Genomic DNA, 26,651 nt, shown 5'->3' with positions numbered 1-26,651 from the left:
TACAAAGGAGTACAATATCCATCAATATAAAGACTACCAAACATGTCATTCTATATAAATGGCTAATCCCCAAAGTGTCTAGCACTCCACTGAAAGGACATTCAGTAATCTCTCTTGCATATGTCCAAGACTTGGACAATTTTTCCTGACAATAACTTTGCTGTACCTTGGCTTTTCATGTAGTTGGGAGAAGATTAGTGTCAGGTCTTGCTTTCCTTGGAAGTGGTTCAGGTTAGAGGAAGGAGATTGTAGGCTCTGCTGATTTGGGCAGAGATGACATTTTCCAAGTTCACAGCTCTGAACAATGCGTGGTACATGACAGGCATTCGATAACCATTTGTGGAATATATGAATAAAGGAGCACAGAGTTAAGGGGGGTTTGAATCCCAGCTCTGTCATTTACCAGCTGGGTGACCTTGGCCAACTTAATTATCAGAGTCTCGGTTTCCACACTTTTGAGATGGAAATAGTAACACCTACCTGGCCGGTTTTTGTGAAGATTCAAAATAGTGTTTATGAAGTACCACACAGGGTGTCTAGCATATGGTAGGCTTTCGGTATACAACAGTTATTGCTTCAAATGGGGGTGATCACTTCCTCTACCCATATGGAAACCACATATCTCCTACAAAAATCTGGTGGGCAAATTTTCAGCCATAAGTTCTTCCTGTTGTTATCCTAATAATTAAATCCTAATAATCAAACTCATACCCAAAGACAGAAAACCAAATCAGCAAATTACCATCAAAAGAATCAACTATTTAAAATATTAAAAAAAAAAAAACTTTTCAGCAGAGAATGTTAACAATAAACAGAAGTAGACATCATCGGAAGGGGTTCCACATTATTTTAAAGCAAACCTTAGACTAAAATTATAGAAGGAGGAAAACTTTTCTTCTTTCTCTTAGTTTTAGTGGCTGGGGGACTTGTAAATTGAGTTGACAAAAGACAGCTTAATAGGAGAGAAGGCCTATCAATTTATTTTAATTTTATGTGTACAGAGACATCACAGGAGGTGAAAACCCAAAGGAGTGGTGAGATTTGGAGTTAATGTACCATCTTAATAGGGGGCATGGGGAAGGGAGACAAGAGGGACACTTCTGGGAGAACAACTGACTCCTTAGAAGTGGTGGGGGAGAGGGCATTCACAGAAATGTGATGAATTTTTTGAAAGATAAATGGGTCTTTGAGGAATAGATGGGAGACAGTTTGTGTCAGTGTCCATCCAGGTGTGGAGTCAATTTCTCCTCTCCCAGAAGAGAAGGTTAGGGTTGCTCCCAGGGAGAGGATCTACGACAACTGAGTTCTTTGGAGAGGCACTGCTTTTAGGCAGGTAAAGGATTTCAGGAACTCAGATGCTCTCAACTGAAAATAATTCTTACACAGAAGTGGCATAACTTGAGGTGGCATATCCTGATCCCCATCATATCATCCATCCATAGATGAACTCAGCTGTTTTTAAAATCAGCTCTGTATGTAGAAGAGACACTCGGAGGGCAAGAATTGTCTAAAGGAGAACTGGAGTGGAGGCACCTGCAGGAGATGCACTCCAATGTCAGAAAATGTAATTCATGGTAAGCGATGGAGTTCAAAATGTGCTATCTGAAAACATGGTACCTTGGCATCTTGAAGATTATAAGCTGAAGGAGGCTGAGAAAACAGCAGGAATGGGAAGGTCCCTCTGACCTTCCCCCTCCATTCTCCCTGAAGCAGGTGAGAAGACCTTGTGTAAGAGGTGCCCTCCCTACACCCAGAGGAAAGGACCACCGTTATGTCCAAGACAGAGACAGAAGGGCACAGGGAGGAATCTGAATGAACAAGTCTAGCTAACCTCCCCCTAGTTTACTAGAGCTACCTCACACTCCCTAACCTATCACAACTTTCCAGGACTATGCATTGGCCTTCAAACCCAGCATAGAAATACTCAGGTTTAACAGTTTCTTTGGGTCTTCATTTCCTTATGAAGCCTCCTGTGTCATGTAAAACTTATATTAAATACATTTGTCTGCTTTTCTCCTGTTAATCTGTCTTTGTCAGTTCAATTTTCAGACCAAGCCAGGAACCTTAAGAGGGTTAATGCAAACTTTTTCCTCCCCTACATAAGCCTGGGAGTTTAGTGAGACATGATTAGTATCAAGTTCAGGCAATCAATTAAGTGTTTTTTCTGGTCATTTAACTGGAAGATAGATCTAAGTCTGACAGGCCGCTTTTATCTTTCTCCTAATTCTTCCTGGAGCCTGACCTCTTCCAGAAAGTAGCATCTGAGTGGGGGCAGGGTCCTCCTCCAAAGGATGTGCATTTGGGAGGTATCCCAGCTTAGCCTCCAGAGTAAATGAAATGTAAATCCAGTTGAAGAGAAGCTAATGATTCCTCTAGTGTTGTTCCTAAGGAAAGGAAGTGTTGTTCCTAAGGAAAGGAAGTAGACTCAGAGACTTGTGTTTCTCCAGCAGTAGCCTCTTTGGGGAGAGCTGAGAGCTGAGAGAAGTGGAATCCTAGGGGGAGTGATGTAGCAACAATTTTTAGAAATTGGAGCCAGGGCAGTCAGAAGGTGCTTTGCCTATAAGCTGGGTGTGTAGAGAAGGGTGGGCCAAGCTCAATGTAATCCTGTAGGACTTAGATGGTGTAAGAGGCAAATATAAATTAAAAATAAGAGGCTTAATTCTTCCTGCTGAAAATCAGGGAAGAGACTTACCCCTCTTCCCCACTGTTTTCTTTCAGATTTTCTTTCTTTATCCTTTCAAACATATGTAAATCTTTTTAATGGTTAAATAAGCCTCTTGCCAGTCTTGCAACTCAGGAGAATTTCCTCAAGGACAGGGCAGCAGTCTCTCTGGAACGTAATCATTAAGAAAAAATAAGGCCTATCCCCCATTTCAAAGGAAATTAGAAAATATCGTGGGACCTGGGAGCAGATGGATATAACTTGTCACCTAACTGCAAATTGCAAAACCTATCTAATGTACTCATTACATAATATATAAAAGAACAAGATTTCCCTGTTTTTGCAAGCCCTTCGGTGGGTTGCCAGTGACACACATCACCTTCTGGTTTAATGCTTGTTTGATATCAAAATAGTTGTCTTTCTCTCCCACCTTTGTGTAGAGGTTTTCTGGGTTGGGAGATTTTTATTTCTAATTATAGTTTCCCAACAGTTGATTGAAACCCAGAGAACAAGGTGAACTTAGGGTTCAAGTGCCTTCCCAAAGGCCAGGGAAATGGGAACAATTAGCTCAGACTCAGACTGGAAAGTAAAAGCAAACTAGGTAATAGCAACGAGGTAAAAAAAAAAAAAAAAAAATAGCATGGTTGTTAAATTAACGTATTTTGGTCTTTGATACCCCTAGGTTCAGGATCTAGTTTTATCACTTACTAGCTAGGCAAGTTACATTCTCTGAATCTCTGCTTTCACCTGTAAAATCAGCATAAATAGCACCTACCATAGAGAGATCTCATGAGGATATGATAATTTAATCAGAGCACTTAGTCCATGCCTTCCCTATGGGTGGATTCACTCATTCTTAACTATTCCTAATGTATAATCTTAGCTATTTATAATAACTTGTAAATGTTATTATTATAAAAACCCAAATTACATTTAAATGAATGCTTTATTTATTTATTTATTAGAGAGAATGAGAGAGAGCACACGCGTGCATGTGCGCACAAGTCAGGGGGAGGGGCAGAGGAAGAGGGATAGAGAGAACCCCAAGCAGGCTCCACACTCAGTGCAGAGCCCAACAGCTGGATATCATGACCCTGACATCATGACCCAAGATGATATCAAGAGTCAGATGCTTAACTGACTGAGCCACCCAGGTGCTCCACACTGAACTACCTTTAGAAAAAATAGCTGTTGAACTGTAACCCAATGATTTATACTTGGCTCCAAGATTCCCTGTTCTGCAGTAAATCACAAAGGGCTGTGGTGAATATAGTAGGAGAGATTTAGGTGAGATGCATAGGATTATGGACTGGGATTTTGACAGAATCACTTTTGGAGCTTTTTTTTTTTAAACCTGGATTCCCTACATGGGAGCAGTAGAAAAATATCCATTGTTGTGAAATCTGCACATGCCCACACACACCACACACAGCCAGTGTGCAAGTGACAATGGGCTCAGGCTTGTTACATCCCTGTGTCAGGGAGGAGAAAAGTCTCTTCCTTCTACTGTTCCAGTTTCTAACTAGGGCCCATCTTATGAAAGACAGACTAACGTAAAGAAATTTCTTTTCTTGTATATCTCTCATATACATGGGAGAAACTCAGTGATGAGTAAACTCAAAAAGGTGGCTAAAACTTGAGCTTAAATACCATCTTCAGCTAAAACAGAGGAAGAGAGGTGTACGGGGAGGCCAGTTATGGGCAAATGACCAGGAAAAGTACAGTAAACAAGGGTAAGGTTTGTTATGCAGATTTAAGATTTGTTGTACAGATTGAAGTACCTTCTAAATTAATAAGAGTCTCTTAGGATTTAGAGTCATCTTTCTCCTCCTGGTACAGAGATGGAGACACTCTTACAAATGGAATTTCCTTTATAAAAGTAAATACCCCTTACAAAAGGGTAACTACTCTGTTTTCAGAGCTTCTCATGTATCTGCAATCCTTAAGCCAAAAAGGCATATTTAAGGTGGCATATTCTGGCCTCCTAAAACTACCTTTCCATGATCATCTGAGAGATGGCAGAAGCACTTTGATTGTGGACTCTCGTGTGCTATCACTCCCCTGGACCATCTCCATTAGTAAGTATGAACCTTTAACTATGGGGGGTGGGGGCTTCCATTCTAGAAGTTGCCAGTGTCAGAAGACATTTCTATGCCATTCATAAATACGACTGACATTCCTAATCATTTCTGAAATAATAGGTTGGTTTTTTGTGTGTTTTCATGAAAAACAGACATTATTTCTCGGAGCTCTCTCTGAAGTGCTCCAAAGTCAGTATTGGAAAATGTTGACTATGGAGCCATAGAAACCTCATTGGGAAGTCAGAGCACCTGGTGAAAATGCTCAGTACATTTGTCAGAGCTCCCAAGAGCTGATGAAAGAAAGTTCATGCTCCGGTGGGTTTCTTCATAGTCAAGAAACCCCCTCACAAAGCTGTCTTTGTAAGGAGGCCATAGCTCTGGGACTGAGCCTGTCAGGCCGACTTCCAGGCTCAGAAGTAAGTGAGTCCCAAGCCTGACCCCAGCTGGAAAAGTAGAATGTGCTAGAGGAAAAATCTGGGAGGAAGAAAAAGGCAACTCATTAAACTGCCTGCCACATAAAACACAGATAGTTTTAGAGATAAGGAGAAAGTGTAGTTTCTCAGATCTAGAAATAGTGTTTTCAAGTATGTTCATCATAGGGAATCTGTTCCAAAGTTGGAGGGCTGATCCTCCACTCCCAAGAATTCTGCAGGGAACGTATGTGCACAGATGCCGCCCACATCTGTTCTGAACTCAATTAATATGTTCAGTGGGGGAATGAAATTTTAAGGCCTCAAAAATAGCACTGGTGGATCAGAGAGCCGTTCAAAGGGGAATTTTTAAATGCCTGGGGTTGGAATTCTAAACTGCGGGCTAAAAGAGGATCCAGTGCTTACTGCACGTCTCCGTCCGGGGTGAGCAATGAATCTTAATGGAATTCAATTTGATGATCAATGGCTACAAGTTATTCTATCTGTCACTTGAGCCAAACTCAAAAAGAATCATTATTTTAGTCATATATGATGCAACTTATGATAAAAAGCACTTCATTTAAAGATGCATTTGTAGAGCCTAGAGTTAAAAAATGACTAAGAAGACACTTTAGGTGATACAAACAAACTTAACACTTTGTGAAGTGGACAGTCCTTTCAGAGAACTGCAAAATGGGGCAGAAGGCAACAAGAGTCTATAGGGTAAAGAATAAAGAACAAGGAGGAGAGAAATAGAAAACATCTGATTGGCTACAGCCACACAGTCAACCTTATTTGGGGGGAGAAGGCCCAAAACTGGTTTGGTGTTTGGGGACTGGCTGACTGAATACACTGCTTTTCTGGTCAAGCAGAGCATTTGTTCAGACATGAACATTACCCAAAATTTGGCTTGCTGGCACGGCACCCTCTGAAGAAGCGGCTCCATCTGGGGTCTAGACATTGATTTCAACTCAAGGTAAGTGCCTCCATATCACTGGATTTGAAAATATTTTATAATTGATGGCAAAATTTACTAACTATAACCTAGAGTTATTATACTTGTGACATGTTGTTTTTTCCCCACAACAGAATACAAATCTGCAAATCCAGAGGAGCACGAGGTGGCTTTTTCTATGTTCTGGGTAAGCGCCCAACCACCACGTCCATTACAAAATGCCCAAGTGCTAATTCTTCTTGCTCGTCCAACCACCACGTCCATTACAAAATGCCCAAGTGCTAATTCTTCTTGCTCGTTGTCAGGTGTTTTTTCTGATGGTGAACTCACAGAGCACAAAACTAACTCTGTTAAAGATGCCAGGGCTTTGCAAACTTTTTCAAAAGGCAACAGAGGGAGGAGTAGTAACAAACCAACACCAGCAAGAATGTTGGTGCTGGCATTTAAGTTGCTATTCAAGGGGATTATGATTATTATTATTAAAATCCTACTCTCACCCTGCTTTCCTTTAATCATATTGATGCCCTTTCTTTTACTTGGTGAAAAGAGGTTTCCACTGGATTTTTCCATAAGTCATCCTGTAGCCTTTTGGCCTTTCACGAAGTTTTCTGAACATGAGAGTGGTGAGTTTTGCTGTGAAGGCTCCTTGGTAGAGATTAATGAAATTTCAAAGATGTGCACCACTCATTCTGTTCATTTGGAGCCACACGACCCTTTCCTTTATAAGTATTTTGGCCTTTAGTATTTTGCTCAGAGTACAAGGCATCACTGTTTAATAAGCATTTGAAACTATTACTTTATATTATTGCATTTTAAATGCTAGAGAGATGACAGACACACTTAAGAGGAATTACTAAAGCAATAACTCAGTGTCAGTTTATACCAGTAGCCATAAATGTCTAGCATCATGTTCTTGCAGTTTATAATTTCATTTAAATCCTAATTGATTATGACTGTTGAGTATGAGGAAATTCCAGGCAGAGGGGAAAATACAAGCAAGGAGTTAGAAGCAAGAATGTGCAAGATCCATTTGAGGAATAGAAAGCTGTCCAGTTTGACTAGAGCATACATGAGATATAGGACAGTTGCAACAAGAGATAAGGCTGGAAGGTGATTCTCAGAGGATAACTGAAGAGTTGAAAATCAGACTGAGATATCTATACCTGGTTCTGAGGGCACTAAGGGCATGCTGAATATTTTAAAGCATGGAACTTGCATGATTCTAGCCAGGCTTCAGAAAGATTAATAGAGCAGTGACTGTAGAAGAGAAGAGAATTAGGAAAGCAGAGGGTATTGGAGCCAGGACTGGATTCAGGGGTCCCTGTTAAAGCCATTACAACATCTCTACTTGGATGGCCTCAGCCCTCTTAAATCTAAGATCACCAAGACAGAACACATCAGTTTTTCCCACTGAGTATGCTTTCCCCTTAGTCTTCTCCATCTGAATAAATGGTACCACCACCCACCAATTCCTTCAGTCAGAAACTGGAAGTCACATTTGATTCTTCCCCTTTTCCTACCCCCACTGTGACCCACCAGGAAGTCTTGACAGCACTACCCCCAAAGAACATCTCTTATCCAACCACTCCTCTCCATGTCCCCTGCCAAAACCTAAGTCTAGGGCACATGAACCTTCACCGGGACAACTGCAACAACATCCTGAATGGTGTCGCTCTGTTCACATTCTGCAAATGGAGCCCAGAGAGATCTGCTCCAAGTGTAAATCAGACAGTATCACTCTGTTTACAACTCCCCAATGGTCATCTGTGTGTTTAGAATAAAATCCAAACTTTTTATCTCAGCCTAAAATGTCCTACCTATTCTGTCGTCTCCTTAACCCTCAAGATTTAATCTCTCTCCTCTTATTCATGACGTGTTAGCCTCCCTTGTCACCTGCCCTTAGAAGGTTCCTCCCCACCTCAGGTTCTTTTTGGTTTCTCAGTACCAATAGTATAACTCTGAAAACAAAAGCTAGTGGAGTAGCAGCGAGGTCTCATTCTTTCACTGTGAATTTTTCCCAAACAGGGATGTTATCTCACTCATTAAATCTATAGCTTTTCAATAACACATATAAAGATTTTTGTTTGTGGTCACAGCAGCTATTGTAGACATTAACTGTAATAAAGAGGGTCATCTTATGGAGAGCCCCCAAATGGAAGACTCTCCTGGCTCATTTCCTCCCCTTGTCTCTCTGGGGTGACATCTGGTTGATACAAAACAGAATATCAAAGATGGTAGGGGGAAGGGAAGGGAGGGGTGAGATTTCTGCTGGAAGGTTTGTCCTGAGGCTGCATGGACTCCTCCCACCCCCTAACTCCAACACTGTTCCCTTTGCCAAGTCAGTTTCTCTAAAGAATCCTTGGTTCATTCAGGTGTGCAAAGCTTCTATTACTTTATGTTACCGGAAAAGAATATATGCCCTTGAACATGTATACATCACATCTCCCTTCCAAATCACATCCCAACTAAACCCATCCTTAAGATTTTTGAATACATATATTCAAAATACTTTCTGTGCATATAGGCATCAGTTAGTAATAAAAAATTATCCCCAAACTTTGTACTTCGTGGCTTAGAACTATATATAGATATAGATATCTTCAAATATATATATATATATATATATATCTCCATATACATCCCCCCCAATGATTCTATGAATGGTCAGGACTCTGAAGTTCTAGGACATAATGAGGATGGCTTGTCCAGCTTCACAATATCTTGGGCTTAGCTAGTTCATCAGGAAGACCCTCTGACTTGATGTTGGAGATTGAAACCATCTAAAGGTTCATCCACTCACACTTGGGAGCCTGAGATGACTTGAAAATTAGAGCTGCTGACTGGACTGCTCCATCTGCTGAAAAAAAAGCAGGCTAAGATAATAGGAACAAAGATGGGAGTCATATACCAGGCAGAAGGAAAAGCATCTGTATACCAAGGTTCCCTGGTGGGAGGGAGGACAATGCATTAGATGTAAGGAAAGAAAGCCAGTAAGGCTAGACACACACACACACACACACACACACACACACACACACACACACGGGGGGGGCGGGAGGAGAGAGAGGAGTCCCAGGTAAGAGGTCAGATACCACATGTCCTTACAGCCCAGTTTTAAATTTGTGGTTGTGTTTTACCTTAACAACAATGAGGAGCCAGTTAGAATCTTAACTGTGAGGTTGAGGCACTAGGGATTAGGGCTCCAACGTCTTTCCTTTTGAGGGGGACACAATCAACCCATAACAGATGTCAATAGCATTCTACTGCTGCTAGTCCCTGGTGCTCCACCTCCTCCTGTAGGGTATCGCGAGCTTTCTTACACTTACATAAATGATCCCTTCATGAAATTCTCTTAGGTTCAACCCTTTAGTGTCCAGGATTGCTCTGGGACCCTGACTCATACAGCCATTTTGAGAGCTATTTAATAAAGAAAGCGTACAGGGCTTGGTGATGGGTTGCATGGGTGAGGAGTGGAAATGAGGCAAAGGGTCAGATGTAATCCCCAAGTTTCTGTCTGGTGTAATTGATGGGTGTGGTGCCTTTCACTGAGATCAGGCATGCATAGAAGGACCACTGCAAAGGAGATAATGATATGTCTTGAGACATATAAAGAATGTATGAGACACACACACACACACAAATCCTGAATGTCTGTGCGTTATAGAGTTTATGTGACATATAAAGTCAGCATGGATTCAAATCCTGGCCCTGCCAATTACTGGTTGAGCCACCTAGGACTTTGTATTCCTTATTATCTATAGAATGGACATCACAATTCCTGCCTTACAGGGTTGCTCTGAGGACTGATGAGATGAGCCATAGAAAGCACTTAGCAAAGTGTCTGACATTTACTAAGGAAGCAATAAATGCCAGTATTAGCAGTATTACTCTTACATACTTACTTTCCATCTGGAGAAAGCATCATCAATAATAAAGGTCTTGAAATGATCCACCTGAACATGGTCTAATTCCTATTTTCCACTGGAAATTTAAAACTATTTTAAATGCAGTGCAGGATGGAAATAAAGTTGCTAGGAGGCTCGTACTTCTAAAGCTTTCTCTTTTCTATTTGGTTTTGAACTCAGTAAGCCCATTTAAAACAGTTTCTAACTGTGATGCTGGATATCAGTTGGAGATGTGGATACATTTCAAAGCAATGTAGATATTTTAGGATGTAAAGAGGGCTTGGGGAAATTATGTCGTCTGACCTCTAATTTTCGGATGAGGAAATGAAGACCTGAGAGGGTAAATGACTCATCTCAGGCCACACAACTACAGGCAGAGTTGGGGCTAGAGTCCAATCTCATGACTCAGACGCTGGCCTTTTCATCTCCAGCACAGCAGCCTCCAGCAAAACAGTCCGGAAACATGTTTATTGCATGGAGTTTTAAATTTATATAATGAACACAACCCCTCTCTAAAAGAAAATACAAGTTGAAATGAGGAATGAGGGACCGAAGTAAAAGTTCAAACCATTACTATTTGTTTGTTTGATAAATCCACGGAAACAATTCTTTCTGAAAAACAGATGAAAAATTTAACTGGCATTTTAAACTTTCATAAATGTATGTTGTTAGCAAGGTGTCTGACTACTTTTACACACGGGAATAGACTTTTTTCACACTCCTGCCACTTTTCAAATTTATTTTGAAGACTTTTTTCCTCTGTGACAATCAAGTAACGTAACTGTTTTCAAAATTGTCTGTCCTAAAGAGATTTTATTTTAAAGAATTTTGACTCGATGAAGCAATGGAATTTTGAGGAGATAGTTATATGCCTTTTTATAATCAACCTAGTTTCTGAACATTGAGTTAAAAAAAAGTCTAAACATCAGACCTGGGTCAATCATCTTGTTGTATTTGTATTTGATTATGTGGAACCACATAAATCAGTTTTCTTGCTTAGACAGGAAGAAAGCCAGAGATAGTTTATCTCTCCATATCATCTTTTCTAGTGTAGGAAAAAAGAGATACAGGAAGAAAGAAAAACTGCAGGGCAAAATTGGAAAAAAATTAAAATATCACACTTCCTGATGTTAGGAGAAAGGAATATAGTTTTTTGTATTGAAAAAAAGAATGTGTTCGGTAGACATAGTATTCGAGAGAAAGGCCAATCTAACTGAACTGGATTATGTTAAAAGAATTCTATTATCTCAGAGACTTGGTATCCATAGCAACTGAGACATCTCCATACTTACTCTTTCCATCCATAATGAGGGAAATAAACAGCCAAAGAGCTTGCCATTTCCCAATATCATTATATCATAGCTAATAAGTTATTATTTGACTGAGACATCTTAACAAACCCTACTGCTGTTTTACTTTTGAAACAGGACCCCTCCCCCCCAAAAAAGAAGAAATAAGAACTTGCAACCAAGATACAGGCATGAAAAATCAGCTCACAAAGGACAGTTATAAAGCACATCCAAGGAGGGAAGGAGTTACTCTCTGAACTTGGTCACTGGCTGATGTCCAAGGTAGAGAAGCGTGTTCTGGGCTTCTGCCAAGCTACAGGTCCCCTCATCCTCCATCCATGTAAACTCTGTTGGTTAGATAGGGAGTCCAGACCTAGGCAGACCACCCTCAAAGAGCCCAAAGATATTCTAAACAGAATGCTCAACCAGTGACAAATGTGTGGCTTTTGCATATATAACTGATTGTTGTTAGAGGATAGTAACTTTTTATTCATTCATCAAACATTTGCTGCATATCTATATGTTCCAGTCACCGTGGAAGGCCCTGAGGATGTTAGATGTGAATGAGACAGTCCTAGCTATCCAGAAGTTCACATCTTGTGTAGAATCGAGATTTATCACATTTCCTATTAATATTAGAAAAGGACCATTAACAACCACCTATGACGGGCACATTGTTAGATAATTCCCTTAGGACTCAGAACAGTTTCTTGCAAACAACTGACACAAAGTAAATGTTGATTAAATATGACAACTTAAGGGAATGATCAGGATGAAGCTAAGAAAAAACATGAGAATTATAGGTAGCAGGGAGGTCTTCAAAATACAAAGCCTCAAGTTTTTTAGTTGATGAAATAGTGCAATTTATACATCATTATAAATAAAGATAAATATAATTAAGGGTTTCAGAAATAATTCAGCAGTAAGCTGGGACTCAAACCCATGCAGTCTGGCTCCAAAGATTTTTGTGCTAAACCACTATACCATGATGCCATTTAGGGCAAAGTAGAACAGGAAAGGAGGACAGATGTGGAATTCTTTCTATATCCATGGTGATTTCAAAAAAAAAAAAAAAGAAAGAAAGAAAGAAAGAAAAGAAAAAAGAAAGGAAAGGAAAGGAAAAGCAAACCAGTGCTTAAGTGCAAACTGCAAACCTTTAGAAGTCAAACATACAAGTTGAACTATATCTATTCATTCATTCGTTTATTCAACAAATATTCTTTGTGTCTCCCTAAGCCAAGTGTTCTGGGCGCTAGGATTTTCATGTGAAAACACATTCAACCATTATTCTCATTGTCTATTTCCTCCATAGGACTGGCCACCTTCAAACACACCCTATGCTTCACTTATTTATTAAGGTTATTGCTTATTGTCTGTCTGGTTTTAACAGAACATAAACTCCACAAGGACATGAATTGAGAAAAATTGTCTAGAACACTGGTTGGAACATTGCTTAGTTGAAACTTTTGAAGTCAAAAGTGTGTGTCCTTTTACTTTGCTCTTCATTTTTGGGATTGTTTTGGCTAATTTTGGTCCCTTCCATTCCATATAAATTTTAAGATCAGCTTGCCAATTTCTACAAAGAAATCAGCTCAGATTGATAGGAATTGTGTTGAATCTGTAAATGAATCTGGAGAGTACTGCCATCTTAATTTTTCCAATCCATAAATATGGGATGGTCTTCCATTTATTTAGATCTTTAGTTAGATCTTCTTTAATTTCTTTCAACAATATTTTGTACTTTTCCTAGTTGTTCCTTAGATTTTATTATTTTTGATGCTACTGTGAATATGATTGTTTTGTTAGTTTTGTTTTTGGATTATTCATTGTAAAATGTATAAAAATACAATTTATTTGTATCCTGCAAACTTGTTTACTAGCTTTAATAGTTTTTAGTGGATTCCTTAAGATTTTCTGTATACAAGATCATGTTATCTGCAAATAGAGATAGTTTTACTTCTTCCTTCCCAATATGAATGCCTTTTATTTCTTTTTTGGTCTAATATCCCTGGCTGGAATCTCCAGTACAAGTTGGATAGCAGGGGTGAAAACAGACATCCTTATCTTGTTCCTGATCTTAAGGAAAAAGTATCCACTCTTTCATCGTAAGTATAATGCTAGTTGTGAGGTTTTTGTAGATGCTCTTTTTCAAAGGTTGAGGAATTTCCCTTCTAGTTCTCATTTGTTGAATGTTTTTTTTTATCATGAAAGCATTTTGTCAAATGCCTTTTCTGCATCAATTGAGATGGTTCTGTGACTTTTTGTGTTTTTTTTTTATTCTATTAATATGATATATTACATTGATTTTCAGGTGCTGAACTAACCTTGCATTACTGGGATTGTAATGTTGAGAATTTTTTGCATCTATATTCATGAGAAATTGATCTGTAGTTTTCTGGTGATGGCTTTGGTTTTGATATCAGGGTAATACTTGCCTCATAAAATGAACTGGTTCTCTCTGTTCTTTGGCTTGCCTAATCTCTATCTGTCTTCAAGTTTGCTAATTCTTTCTTCTATCAGTTTAAATCTACTGTTGAGCACCTCTGAGTTTTTTTATTTTAATTATTGAACTTCTCAACTTAAGAATTTCCACTTGGTTCTTTTTTATATATAATTTCTATCTTTTTATTGATACTCTCTATTTGATTCAACACTGTCATATCTTCCTTTATTTCTTTAATCATGCTTTGGTGTAGCTCTGTGAACATATTTTTAATGGCTGTTTTAAAGCATTTTTCTGTTAAATCTGACATCTTGTCACTCTCATAGGCAGTATGTATTGTCTGCTTTTATCTCCATGTAGGGGTCATACTTTCCTGTTTCTTTGCACGCCTCATAAATTTCTTGTTGGAACTGGATATTTTAGATAGTCTATTGTAGCAGTTCTGGGTACTTAGACTCCCCTCTTCAGGGCTGTTGTTATTGGTTATTTTTTTCTTTATTGTCTTGCTGGATTATTTTATTGAAGTCTATTTCTTTCTCCTCCCATAATGTTAAACCTCTAACGTTACTCCTCAGCAAAGCATGCCTTTGGGTATGCCCTCAGTAACCCTGGAATGACAGTTCTGTTGGTAGGGCTCTCTTTCTTTCCCCAAACTACACTCAGCTGTTAAACTCTACTAATTGCCAGCTGATTATGTTACTGTTTTCAACAATTCCCTGGGTCATAAATAGCTCTGCAAATTACTCCAATCAGATTGTGGCTCCTTTGAAAGAGTAGTTTCTGATGTTAGTGTTCGATATTTCATTTCACCCCAGGAGGACTCCTCCTAACTGAATTATTCTGACACACTCCTGTAAAGTAGTCAACCTACAGTGTAGGCTCTATCTTCATTAAATCCACCAATTTGCCTCCCAATTTCATTTCATCCCTAGCTCCACTAATCTCAAGAGTGTCCTTTGGCATGCACTTCTCCAAGGTCTGCTGCAAATGAAGTCAGTTCCCTTGGGAAGAGATTGAGAGCTACCTGTTTATGGCCTGCTCCTCCCCCCAGGCAGTTTCTGAACCAGAGTTTCGGAGCTGGAGATGGGGACAAAAGTAAATTTCTCTCTGAATGACACTTGTGCTCTAGGAGCTGAAGGCTTAGGTAGATGGGGGAGGAAGCAGCATCAGCTTGCCTCTCCTGGCATGGAGCCACGACCTCATGAGCTGGGGTACTCCAGTACACTCAGCATGTCATGCCCAAGGTACAGTCTCCATTCCATGAGTGGGGCTGAGGGGAAGGGCACCCTTATTTATTGATTGCATTCACCCAGAACTTAGCCTCAGCAACAGATAGCTGTGGATAGGATGAGAAATGCTGAAGTCTTTCTCCTCCTGGGAAGAAAACCCTTCCACTGGGAGCTGGAAGAGGAGAAGGAGAGAGTGGTCGTTGCTCAGGTATCACAGACTCTCATCTTTCTTACCAAGTTTTTGTAAATTTTCTGGAATAGATGTTTTTTCATTTGCTGTTTGCCCTTAGAACCATTTCAAGGGGCTTTAAATTTTTGAAAAATACTTTCACCAGTTTCTCTGTAAAGCAAGTCAGCAGAACAGTACAGCAACCCTTCATTTTAATGCATTTATTCATTGCTAACTTACAGCAGAATGGCTATGGAATATATGCTGTCCACTTATTAATAGGTTTGTAGCAACTAGTGACATGGTCTGAGATCCCTAATTAATAGTGACAAAATGCTTATGGGGAACAATGCTTTGCTCTAGTGAGATCACAGGCACCAAGGAAAAACAGCTCATGGAAGATGCAGGTTTGTCAGTGATTGGATAAATGTTATATGATAACACAAATGATTAAACATCTAAAGCTCAACCTGTTGTATGGGCTTTGAAGAAGCTGCAAACCAATTAGTCTTTTTATCTTTCAGGAACAGCCTGGAAAACAGGATCTTAATTCAAGCTCAGCTTGATTTCTGGACTACAGAGAATAAGAGATGTCAGTGACATAAAACAGGAAACAATTGATGAGGTCTTATCTGAGTTTTAAAGGCTGAATGCTTGGAAAAGCTCTAGTCATTTGCAATAATCACATTTACATCTACCTTGATGAAAATGAGGCACCACTAAACCTTGGGATGATTCTCAGCTCTGGAAAGTATTTCATATTGTCTAAAGTCTTCAGAGAAGTGCTGAGCAAGAAGCACCTGCTGTTACATTGTGACTATTAAGAACACAGAGTCCTTCTGTTGCGGTTACACCTTTCCTTTGATGATAACACCTAGCACCCAAGAAATACCAATGAATCTGAAATAGAGGAGCCCATGTTTTCTAAAGATGTTTCAGCAGGAAAAGAGATATGATATGCTCAAATATATATTGTTTGACTTTTGCCTCTAGGGGTATTTTCCTCCCTCAATGGACTTAAAAAACGATTTCCACTATGCTTTTATATCTTCTAAGCAGAAAATATGGGAACAGCAGGGGATTGACATTTAGTTCATTAGGGTGAAACTGAGATTGCTCATCCTCGTGCCTGTGGTTACTGAAGAGATTCACTCTCCCCAGAGAACAACTTACTCTACATCTGTGTGTCCAGAGCCATCATGAAATGATATTTATTTAGTTGGGTCATATTTTGTAAACCACCTTTTGAGTCCTTTCTTAGAATTTGTAAACACCATGTTAGTTTACCATGTACATAATTCAAGTAATAATAATGTAACCAGACACATATACATGCTCACTATGTACCAGGATCTGCTCTAATGGCATCATGTGTATTAATTCATTAATCATCACAACAACCTCATGAAGAATGTAAGGCACAAAGAGGTTAAGTAGTTTTTCCAAGGTGACACGGCCAAATAGAACCAGACACGCAAATGTGTTTTCCAAGGAATCAATAAACTTATGGAAATTTTGACACTTCCATTCAAAAGCAACTTTAGATCATTCCCTAGGATAATCCAATGTCATTTTCTATATTAACAACAAACCCCAAAATTTTTAACTTCACTTCAAAACAAATAGCCCTCCCCCATTAAAGTTACTAATTTCCAGTTCAGAAAGCCAGTCAGACCCCAAAGCTAGCTGTATAGGAATCAACACTTAAACAAGGAATTAACTGGCTATGCAAAGAAATTATCAATCATCTTTAGGAACTGGTGTTTCTTAAAGTGAAAAAGTTTATTTATTTGGCCATTTGGGTTTGCAAACCTGGCAACCGTGTCTAACTTGTAATCATCACTTATACAATTTAATTAACTAAAAGTTCTTTCAGGAACAAAAATCATGTCTCATACATCTTTTACATCTCTTGGTATCTGACACACAGCAGGCAATTGAGAAATATTTGTTACTTGATTTGATGCACTGATTTAATCATTATAAAAAGTTAGAGATGTGCATCATATGTAAATTGTTACATATGCACATTGAAGTTGTCCTGCTCTATGATTTTGAGAAATCACCTCATCCGTCTGCACCTATACTTTCCTATCAGGAAAATGAATAGTTGGATTGGAGATCTGTGGGGTTCCTTCCAGCTCTGAAAGCCTAAATGTGGACCAGCAGCTTATGACCCAATAAATGAAGACTGAGTGTCAGGGGCATCTTCTAATTCGCTTGAAGGCCTAACTTAAACAGCTCTGTTTGAAGTGGAAAGTGGGGGGTAGTTCGTGGCTGATTCATAAAAAGTGAAATTCATAAGTTTTTCTCCATTACAGACCACAAGTTGGTCAATGAGACAATTTTCGTATATGCATGAAGATCAGAAAACCCTGAGCTGTGAACTTCATCCTGTACATGCTTGGATGCAGATTAAAAGGAAGGGAGAAAAGGTATGATATCCTCCAGTAGAGGGAGCCAGATTTTAAGCGTTCACCAGACCTCAATTTATTCCATGGCACTGTTTGCCTGATCTAGAAAGAGAAAATAAGAATTTTGATACTAAATCTTCCTTTCTGGGTCTTACATATAACAGTAAAAACTGTAATCACAGAGATCAACACTAATTTTCCAAAAGACAAGATTTTTCCTAGTAATAAATGTTTCTTCTTCTTTAAAAAAACCGCAACAACTTCTCAATCAATTTCATCAGAAGTGGTAGGATTTTTACAAACATTTATTTAGCTTCTGGATATCTGAGTTCAAGATCAAATAAAACTTATAGATCTATAAAGGAATCACTACAGCTTGGACATTTCTTTTAAGTGGAGATTTTTTTGTTTACAAGTAAAAAGTCTTTTTCTTCTTTATCGAGATACAATCGACATATAATGCTGTATTAAGTATACAACATAAGGATTTGATATACGTATATACTGCAAAATGGTTACCTCAATAAGTTTAGTTAACATCCATCATCTCACAGTTATATTTTTTTCTTGTGATGAGAAATTTTAAGATTTACTTTTTTCACAACTTTCAAATATATAATAGTATTAACTATAGTCACCATGCTGTATACTAGATCCCTGGAAATTATTCATCTTATTACTAGAAATTTGTATCCTTTAACAACAACGCCCTATATCCTGCACCCCTCAGCTCCTGGCAATCATCATTCTACTCTCTGTTTCTATGAGTTCAGCTTTTTCTATGATCTCACATGTAAGCGAGATCATATAGTGTCTTTCTCTGTCTGATTTATTTCGTTTAGCATCATGTCCTCAAGGTCCATCCATGTTGTCACAAATAGCAGGATTTCCTTTTTATGGCTGAATAATATTCCCTTGCGTATATATATCCTTATTTTCTGGGTGCATTTATCCATCAACAGACACTTAGTTTGTTTTCACATATTGGCTATTATGAATAATTTTGCAATTAACATGGGAGTGTAGATATTTCTGAGATAGTAATTTCATTTCCTTTGGATAAATACCCAGAAGTGGGATTGCTAGATAATGTGGTAGCTCTTTTTTTATTTTTTGAGGAAACTCCACAGTGTTTTCCATAGTGGCTGCACCAGTTTACATTCCCACCTGTAGTACACGAGGGTTCTCTTCTCCACAGCCTCATCAACGCTTGTTATTTCTTGCTTTAAAAAAAAAGATTTATTTATTTATTTATTTATCTATTTATTTGAGAGAGACAGCATGTGACTGGGGGGCAGGGGGAGAGGGGCAGAGGGAGAGGGAGAGAGAGTTCCAAGCAGACTATGAGCTGAATGCGGAGCCTGACACAAGGCTCAATCCCACAACCCCAACATCACGACCCAAATCAAAGGCTGGATGGCCAACCAACTGCACCATCCAGGTATCCCTATTTCTTGCCTTTTTGACAAGAGCCATTCTAACTGGTGTGAGACGGCATCTCATTGTGGTTTTGATTTGCATTTCCCTGATGATTAGTGATGTTGAGCATCTTTTCATATTTTTATAGGCCATCTATATGTCTTCTTTGGGAAAATGTCTATTTAGTTTCTCTGCCCATTTTTAAGTCAAATTATTTTTATTTATTTATTTTGCTATTGAGTTACATAAGTTCTTCATATATTTTAGATATTAACCCCTTGCCAGATATATGATTTGCAAACATTTTTCTCCCTTTTAGTAAGCTGCCTTTTCATTTTGTTGATGGTTTCTTTTGCTGTACAGAGCTTTTAGTTTGATGTAATCCCACTTGTTTATTTTTGCTTGTTTCCTCTGCTCTTGGTGTCAAATCCAAAAAATCATGGCCAAGACTACGTCAAAGAGCCTACTCTCTGTTTTCTTCTAAGAAAATCTTTCAGGTTTTATGTTCAGGTCTTTAATGCATTTTGAATTGATTTTTGTATATGGCATAAAATAGTGGTACAGTTTCGTTCTTTTGCATGTGGCTGTCTGGTTTTCCCAACACCATTTATTGAAGAGACTGTCCTTTCTGTATTATATATTCTTGGCTGAAAAGTCTTCATTAAGAATAGTATTTTGGTTTGATCATGAGAGAGAAAACAAGCATATACATTGCAGCCTTCATTCCCTTGTGTAGGAAAGTTTACACACTTTGAAATAAAGAGGACTCCTCTCCTGAGAAGCGTTATTGGTGGAACTGTGTCCCTTCAAAATTTGTATGTTGAAGTTCTAACCCCAAATACCTCAGACTATGGCTTTATTTGGAAATAGGGTCACTGATGATATAATTAGTTAAATGAGGTCATACTAAAGTAGGCTGGGCCCCTAATCCGATATGACTAGTTTGGACACAGACATGCACACAGGCAGAATGTCATGTGAACATGAAGGCAGAGATTGGGGTGATACCCACAAACCACCAGAAGCTAGAAGAGAGGAAGAGAAGAGATTCTGCCTTACAGCCCTTTGAAGGAACCAATCCTGCTGGCACCTCGATCTCGGACTTCTAGAACTGTGAAGCAATAAGTTTTTGTTGTTTAAACCACTCAGTTTGTTACTTTGTTACAGCAGCCTTAGTAAGCAAATACAGGAAGTTATTCCAGTCTCTCGCAGTGTTTAGGATAAAAGCATTCTTTCTAAACCTCATCTTTGCTTTCTTTTCATTTTAATTTTAAAACAAAAAATAACTTTTTAATATTGCAAAGAAATATATCAACTTGGTACAGAAATATAAAGAGAATAAGAAAATAAAAATATCACATTTCCACAAACCAGACATTACCCTTGCTAAGAGCTTATTATATATATCCTTCCAGATCTTTATTTACATTTATAAACATTGATGACATTTTTACCTAACTACATCATATTGCACAAGATGCTTTCTTTACATTTCACTTTATTCACTTTATTACTCACACATTTCCACATCAATAAACTTTCATTTTCCTCATGTCCAGTCCATAGTCTAATACCCTCAATTATTACAAAATGCTTTTACAACGGCTCAGTCTAAACAATAATCCAATCCAGGCTCCCTCTTCAATCTGACAGAGTCCCCCCTTTTTTAAATTTTAAATCTCACTGACGTGTTGAATAAACTGGGCTAATAGTCCTACAGTGTCCTATCTTCTAGGTTTATCTAGTTATTTCCTCATTATGACATTTAGCTTGCTCTTGTAGCCTTTGTACTTCCTATAAACTAAAAGAGAACTAAAAGCTTAATGTATTCAAATTAAACATTTAACTAGACCACATAGGTGACATTATCTATTCCATATCAAACATTTTTAAATGGTGGTCTGATGAAATCCTCAAAATAGAATGTGTTGACTTGAATATAATATAGACATTTATACATCACAGAAATTCATTTGCTCTGAAGCAGGAAGTAATAGAGATCTTTTCTGAGTATGAACCTATCCCAGGAAATAGAAACCTCCCAACTGTATCTATTAATTTGCTTGCCACAAGGGGAGGTACGAGACATGAACTCTTAAACACAAATCAAAGACATTTATTCAAGTTTTCTAAGAATTTCAACAGACTTTCTTGATCTCATCCAATTCTAATTCAGTAATGCCCCATTCATTTGTTCATTTGTTCAACAAACATTTATTGAGTACCCATCACAACCATATTTTGCCCTATCTACTGGGGATAAAGAGGTGAAATGCTCCTGCCCTCATAGAACTTGCATTCTACTCATACCTCAGAACTATCCCAGCCTGAAAATTTTAAACTCCTGTAATATGCTCTCTTACCACAAGCTCACACCCTCCCCATGTTCTCATCCCCTCACTACTCCAAATCCCATAATTTCACTTCATAAGACCTCCAGTCTCCTGGCCACTCCACACACCTACACCTGACCACACTTTCCTTCTTAAGGAGTTTGCAACCATGCATGGTGGAGCACTTCAGAGACTCTCTAACAGCTCAACTCATATCTACACACCCTCATCTGGGATGATTTGCTTACTTATTTACTCTTTGTAAGTGAACTTGGATCTCCCTTAGTTTCAATTACTAAATATATGTTCACTGCAGAAAATTCTCATAACTCCAAACTGTTCTTCTGGGCCCCATTCCCATTATACCCAACCACCTGCTAGATGTCTGTACCCGGGTGTCCCAAGTTCAACATATACCAAACAGAACTCATCTTTCTTCACATTCTCACTTTCCCTTTAATGTTCTCTATCCTCATTAGTGGCACCACTGATGTCATCTTGAACTCCTACCTGTCCTCCTCCCCATCTAATTAATCACTAAGACTTGCCAACTCTAAATTTTCTACTTCTCTTTCCACTGCTCTCTGTCCACACTGACATCATCATCCTTACTGGTCTTCCTGCTTCTAGCTATTGCTCTCCAAGCATTCCTTAACACTGCCTTTGAGTTATCTTTCTAATTTTATTTCTTATCATATTACTCACCACTTAAAGTTCATCAACTCCTGGGGAAAATCTTTTATTCTGCATGACATACATGGCCTTTTATGATCTGACTCACATCTTCTTCTATTGCTTCAGTGTCTTAGTTCTGGCTACTATAACAAAAACCACAGACTGAGTGGCTTAAACAACAAACATTTATTTCTCACATTTCTGGAGGCTGGAAATCCAGCATCAAGGTGCAGGTAAATTCAGTGTCTGGTGAGAGCACTCTTCCTGGCTTACAGGCAGCCATTTTATTATGGTCTTCACAGGGTGAGGGTGGAGAGAGAAAGCAAGCTCTTTGGTCTCTTCTTCATAGGGTACTAATTGCATCAAAAGGACCCCACTGTCGTGAACTCATTTAAACCTAATCACCCCCCAAAGGCTATACCTCCTAATACCACTACATTGGGGGTTAGGACTTCAACTTACGAATTTTAGGAGGATACATTAGTCAGTAACTCTCAGCTGCTGCCACTTCCTGACATTCTGCCAAACTACAGAAATTTTCCAAAATTCATCCTGCTTCTGTGACTTTTCCCTAGCATTACATCCATCTAGAATTCTCTCCTTCTCTCACCTTGTTCCATGAAATGACACCCACTTATTTTTAGGCAAATGTGTACTCCTTCATCATGTACCAACTCATGTGTCCCTCCCCATTGTGAAGCCATCTCTGACTTCCTTTGATAGACAAAAGAACATCTCTAGAATCCCATTACATTTGTACACATATCTATTACAGCAATTATCATAACATATTACTGTTTATAGGTTACTTCCCATATAATCTATGGTTTTGGAGACAAGACAGTCCTAGATGTTTAATAAATATATGTGGAATGAGTGAATAAGTAAGTGGACAACATACATTTGTAACAATAACACAGCACTATTAGGTCTTTCACTTTGAAAAGTGTTCACTATTCAGAAACCATTTACAGTTCTATTTAAATAGATGTCAAAAACAAGTTGCCAAACTTCTCAAGTTCAATTATTTTCTTCAATAAACATTTTAATTGAAATATACATATGGAAAATAAATATACAAAACTTATAGCCCAGTGAATTTTCACAATATAAATATTGTATGGTAACTACTACTTACTTCAAGAAAAGGAACATCTGCTCCCTGAAGTAGCCCACATGTCCCTTCTAGTCATACTCCCAACAAAATCATTATTTCAACTGCCAACGTTCTAGATGAATTTCACTTTAATTATATATTTTGAACTTTTTTTTTGTTTTAAAGATTTTATTTATTTGAGAGAGGGAGGGTGAGTGGGGGAGTGGCAGAGGGAGAGGGAGAGGGACAGAATCTTAAGCAGATTCTGCACTGAGCGTGGTGCCCGATGGGAAGGCTCCATCTCACCACCCTGTGATCACAACCTGAGCAGAAACCAAGAGTCAGATGCTTAACTGACTGAGCCACCCAGGTGCCCCATGTATTTTGAACTTTTTATAAATAAAATTATGTAGTATTTTTTTATCAGTGGACCCGACTACCCTTTCTTTCTTCTTTTCTTTCTTCCTTCCTTCTTTCTTCCCTCCCTCCCTTTCTCCCTCTCTCTCTCTTTCTTTCTTTCCACCGTTTTTTTTGGAATTAGTTTTTAAAGGTTTGTTTATTTATTTGAGAGACAGAGAGGGAGAGAGAGTACCAGTGCGGGGGTTGGGGGGGGCAGAGGGAGGGAGAGAATCTCAAGCAGATACCCTGCTGAGCATAGAGCCCAATGCAAGGCTCAATCCAATGACCCATGAGATGAGGGACCTGAGCTGAAATTAAGAGTTGGACACTCAACCGACTGAGCCACCCAGGTACCCATGGAACTAGTTTTGCTGAATTGGTATAGAAGTGTCTTAACCATTTAAAAAATAAGATATTTCATCCAAGCAAATAAACTTAGGGAAAAAATAAGTTTAACATCGCAAGGCTTGGCTATCAAATATGAAATATCACATCCCTGTAACAACTTCTCGGCCAACATCTTCAGGTGTCAGCATTCATCACAAATACTTTCTTAAATGTTTAAATAAAATTTTCATTTTAGAATAGTTGTAGATTTATAGAAAAGTTGTCAAGATAGTATAAAGAGTTTTCATATACACCTCACTCAGTTTCCACTATTATTAGCATTAGTATGATACATTTGTCACAATTAAGCAATATACATTCTTGTTAACTAAAAGGCATACTTTATTCAAATCTCTTTAGTTTTTAACCTAATGTCCTTTTCTTCTGTTCCAGGATCCCATACAGGATGTCACATGACATTTAGTAATCATCTGTACTTAGTTCTGTTTCTCAGGCTTTCCTTATTTGTGATGAACTTGAAAGTTTTGATGAATACTGGTCAGGTGTTTGTAGAATGTCCTTCATTTGGGATTTATCTGATGCTTTTCTCATAGTTAGACTGGAGTTATGGGGTTTTAGAGGAAGACCACAAAGGTCAAGTGCCATTTTCATCACATCAATTGAGCGTACATACCATCAACATCACTTATCACTGCTGACATTGACACTGGTCTGGCTGAGGTAGTGTTTATCATGATTCTCCACTACAGTTACTCCTATTCCCGATTTCCATATGATATAATTTGGAAGAAAGTCGCTATGTGCAGCCCACACTTAACAAATTGGAAGTTATGTTCATGACCTTGAAGGGTGGAGTATCTACATAAAGTTGTTTGATATTCTTCTGTGAGGGAGATTTCGCTATTCTTATTTATTAATTTAATATTTGGGTTAAAATCCAATACAATTTTATTTATTTTGTTGCTTAAATTATGTTCCAGCTATGACCATTTGGAGCTCTTTCGGTTGACTCCTGTGTCCTTTGACATTATCTTCATCATTGTGAGTATTTTGTGTGTGTGTGCTCGACACTTTCTTACTTCTGGACCTTCGAAATGCTCCAGACTTATCTTGTATATTCTCTGCTACATCTAAGAATCAACCATTACTCCAAGGAGTCCTAGTACCACACATTTAAATCAAATGGCACCTCAAGCTAAGTAGCAAATGTACATTTTCTTTCTTTTTTTTTTTTTTTGCAAATGTACATTTTCTACTGCTTAGTCCTAAAAATCTAGAAATGTTTAAAATTTTTATCATTGATAATATTTTTCCACGAATAATCACCGCCTCCTCTTTGCATTAGCTGCATGTCAGAGCTAAGACAATCCACTTATCCTCTCCTCAAAAAACCTTGTTCCCCTACTCCAGGACTTCAATGAAGGCAAACCTATCTTCAAAGAGATCCAAGATTCTTTAGCATGCCATCTGTTTGGCAATCTCTTGAGATAATTTTCTCTGCCTGATTTCTCTGAAGGGAGAGGCATTACATTTGCCTCCATACCCATTTCATCTGCTTTTTTAAATCGTCTTATCATGCCACTCAACTACCCATTTTCTTGAGTTTTTTTTCTTCTTCAAAGCCACTGTTTCGCAGTTATTCAATAAAATCAGAAATGCCAAGAGCTTCTTTTTCTACTTTCCTGTATTATGAAAGAGCTTTTAGCACACTCCACTGGACTTTAAACTACTTATGAGAAAAAGGCATCCTGAAAAGAAATGCTCTTTACTTTATGATTTTCCTATGTTCTTTTCTTCAGCTGGCTTACACAGAAGAAATGCATTTTCTGATTCCTGTATTTGCTTGAGCATTTTAGAAATATTTCTTTGCTTGATGTAACCTCAGTTTTTAAAAAGCTGCTATATACCCTGTGCAGTTTGTTTTTTTAAGTCATGACTAAGGGCTTTTCTATGGCCAACTCTTAGGTCTCATTAAAAAAAAAAACCAAAAAACAAAAAAAAAAAAAAATCAACCAGTTCTTTGCCAGTATCATATCAACTATCTTATCAGTACTACCTGAATTCAATCTACTGGGAGTTTGTATAAATTTTTAATAAAAATGTGAATTAAATGCATTAAAACATACAACATTGAAAAATACTGTACCGTTAATCCATTCTTTATCTCTCCACATTTACAGCTTGAATTTCTCCTCTCCCAAACATTGCCAAATTTGCTTCAGATTATCACTTTCAACCTGTTTTCCTACTTGGGGATTCTACTCATTTATATAGACTTAAGTTTCATTAAATGCAAATTTTTTCCTGATACTTCTTGAGGGTAGGCTAAGCATCTGCAGAATCTTACATTCTCATAAATGAACACTTATTAGGCACCTATATGAATTCAATGCATTAAGTGTTAAGGTAAAAAGGCTCATTAAGTCCTTAGTCTGGTGGTACAATATAGAATAAAAGAATTAGAACCTCAATTCCACCTTTATTAAAGTGATTGTTGAAACCACAAACCACACATTCTATTGGTATTTAATGAAAATGGGTGAAATGTGGCATGAGTAGTTTTGAGACTATAAAGCAGGACATTGGGGAATGTCATCAAAAAGATGTGACTGCCAACTGACCCGCTGACTGGACTCAGGCACTCAGAATGTGGGTTTGGCTTGCCTTTCCTGCTCGCAGAGGCTGCTCCAAGGACAGAGCCTTGAGATGGTGATGTGGTGTTGAGAACACCTGCATGGTATATGTGACTGAGCCCAATTAGAGTCTCTTTATACATTTTTAAGATTTGGAGGGTGGGCGAGGGGATCCATTAGTCCTGCTGCCA

General features: G+C 38.3%; 1 protein-coding gene across 1 annotated transcript in view; it reads right to left on the bottom strand.

Moving 5' to 3' along the window:
• MAMDC2 (MAM domain containing 2) overlaps nt 1-2,791 on the bottom strand; it is a 222,308-nt gene extending 219,517 nt beyond the window's left edge. The window contains exon 1 of the mRNA XM_087858752.1: nt 2,693-2,791. The gene's annotated coding sequence lies outside the window, so the exon portion shown is untranslated. The remainder of the gene's footprint in view (nt 1-2,692) is intronic.
• Between the last annotated feature and the right edge of the window lie 23,860 nt (nt 2,792-26,651).

Source organism: Ursus americanus, chromosome 34 (genome assembly GCF_024610735.1).
Source record: "Ursus americanus isolate L20-20 chromosome 34, mUrsAme1.1.p, whole genome shotgun sequence".
Classification (NCBI taxonomy): Eukaryota; Metazoa; Chordata; class Mammalia; order Carnivora; family Ursidae; genus Ursus; species Ursus americanus.
Note: the sequence above shows the minus strand (reverse complement) of the source record. Positions and strands in the feature narration are given on the sequence as shown.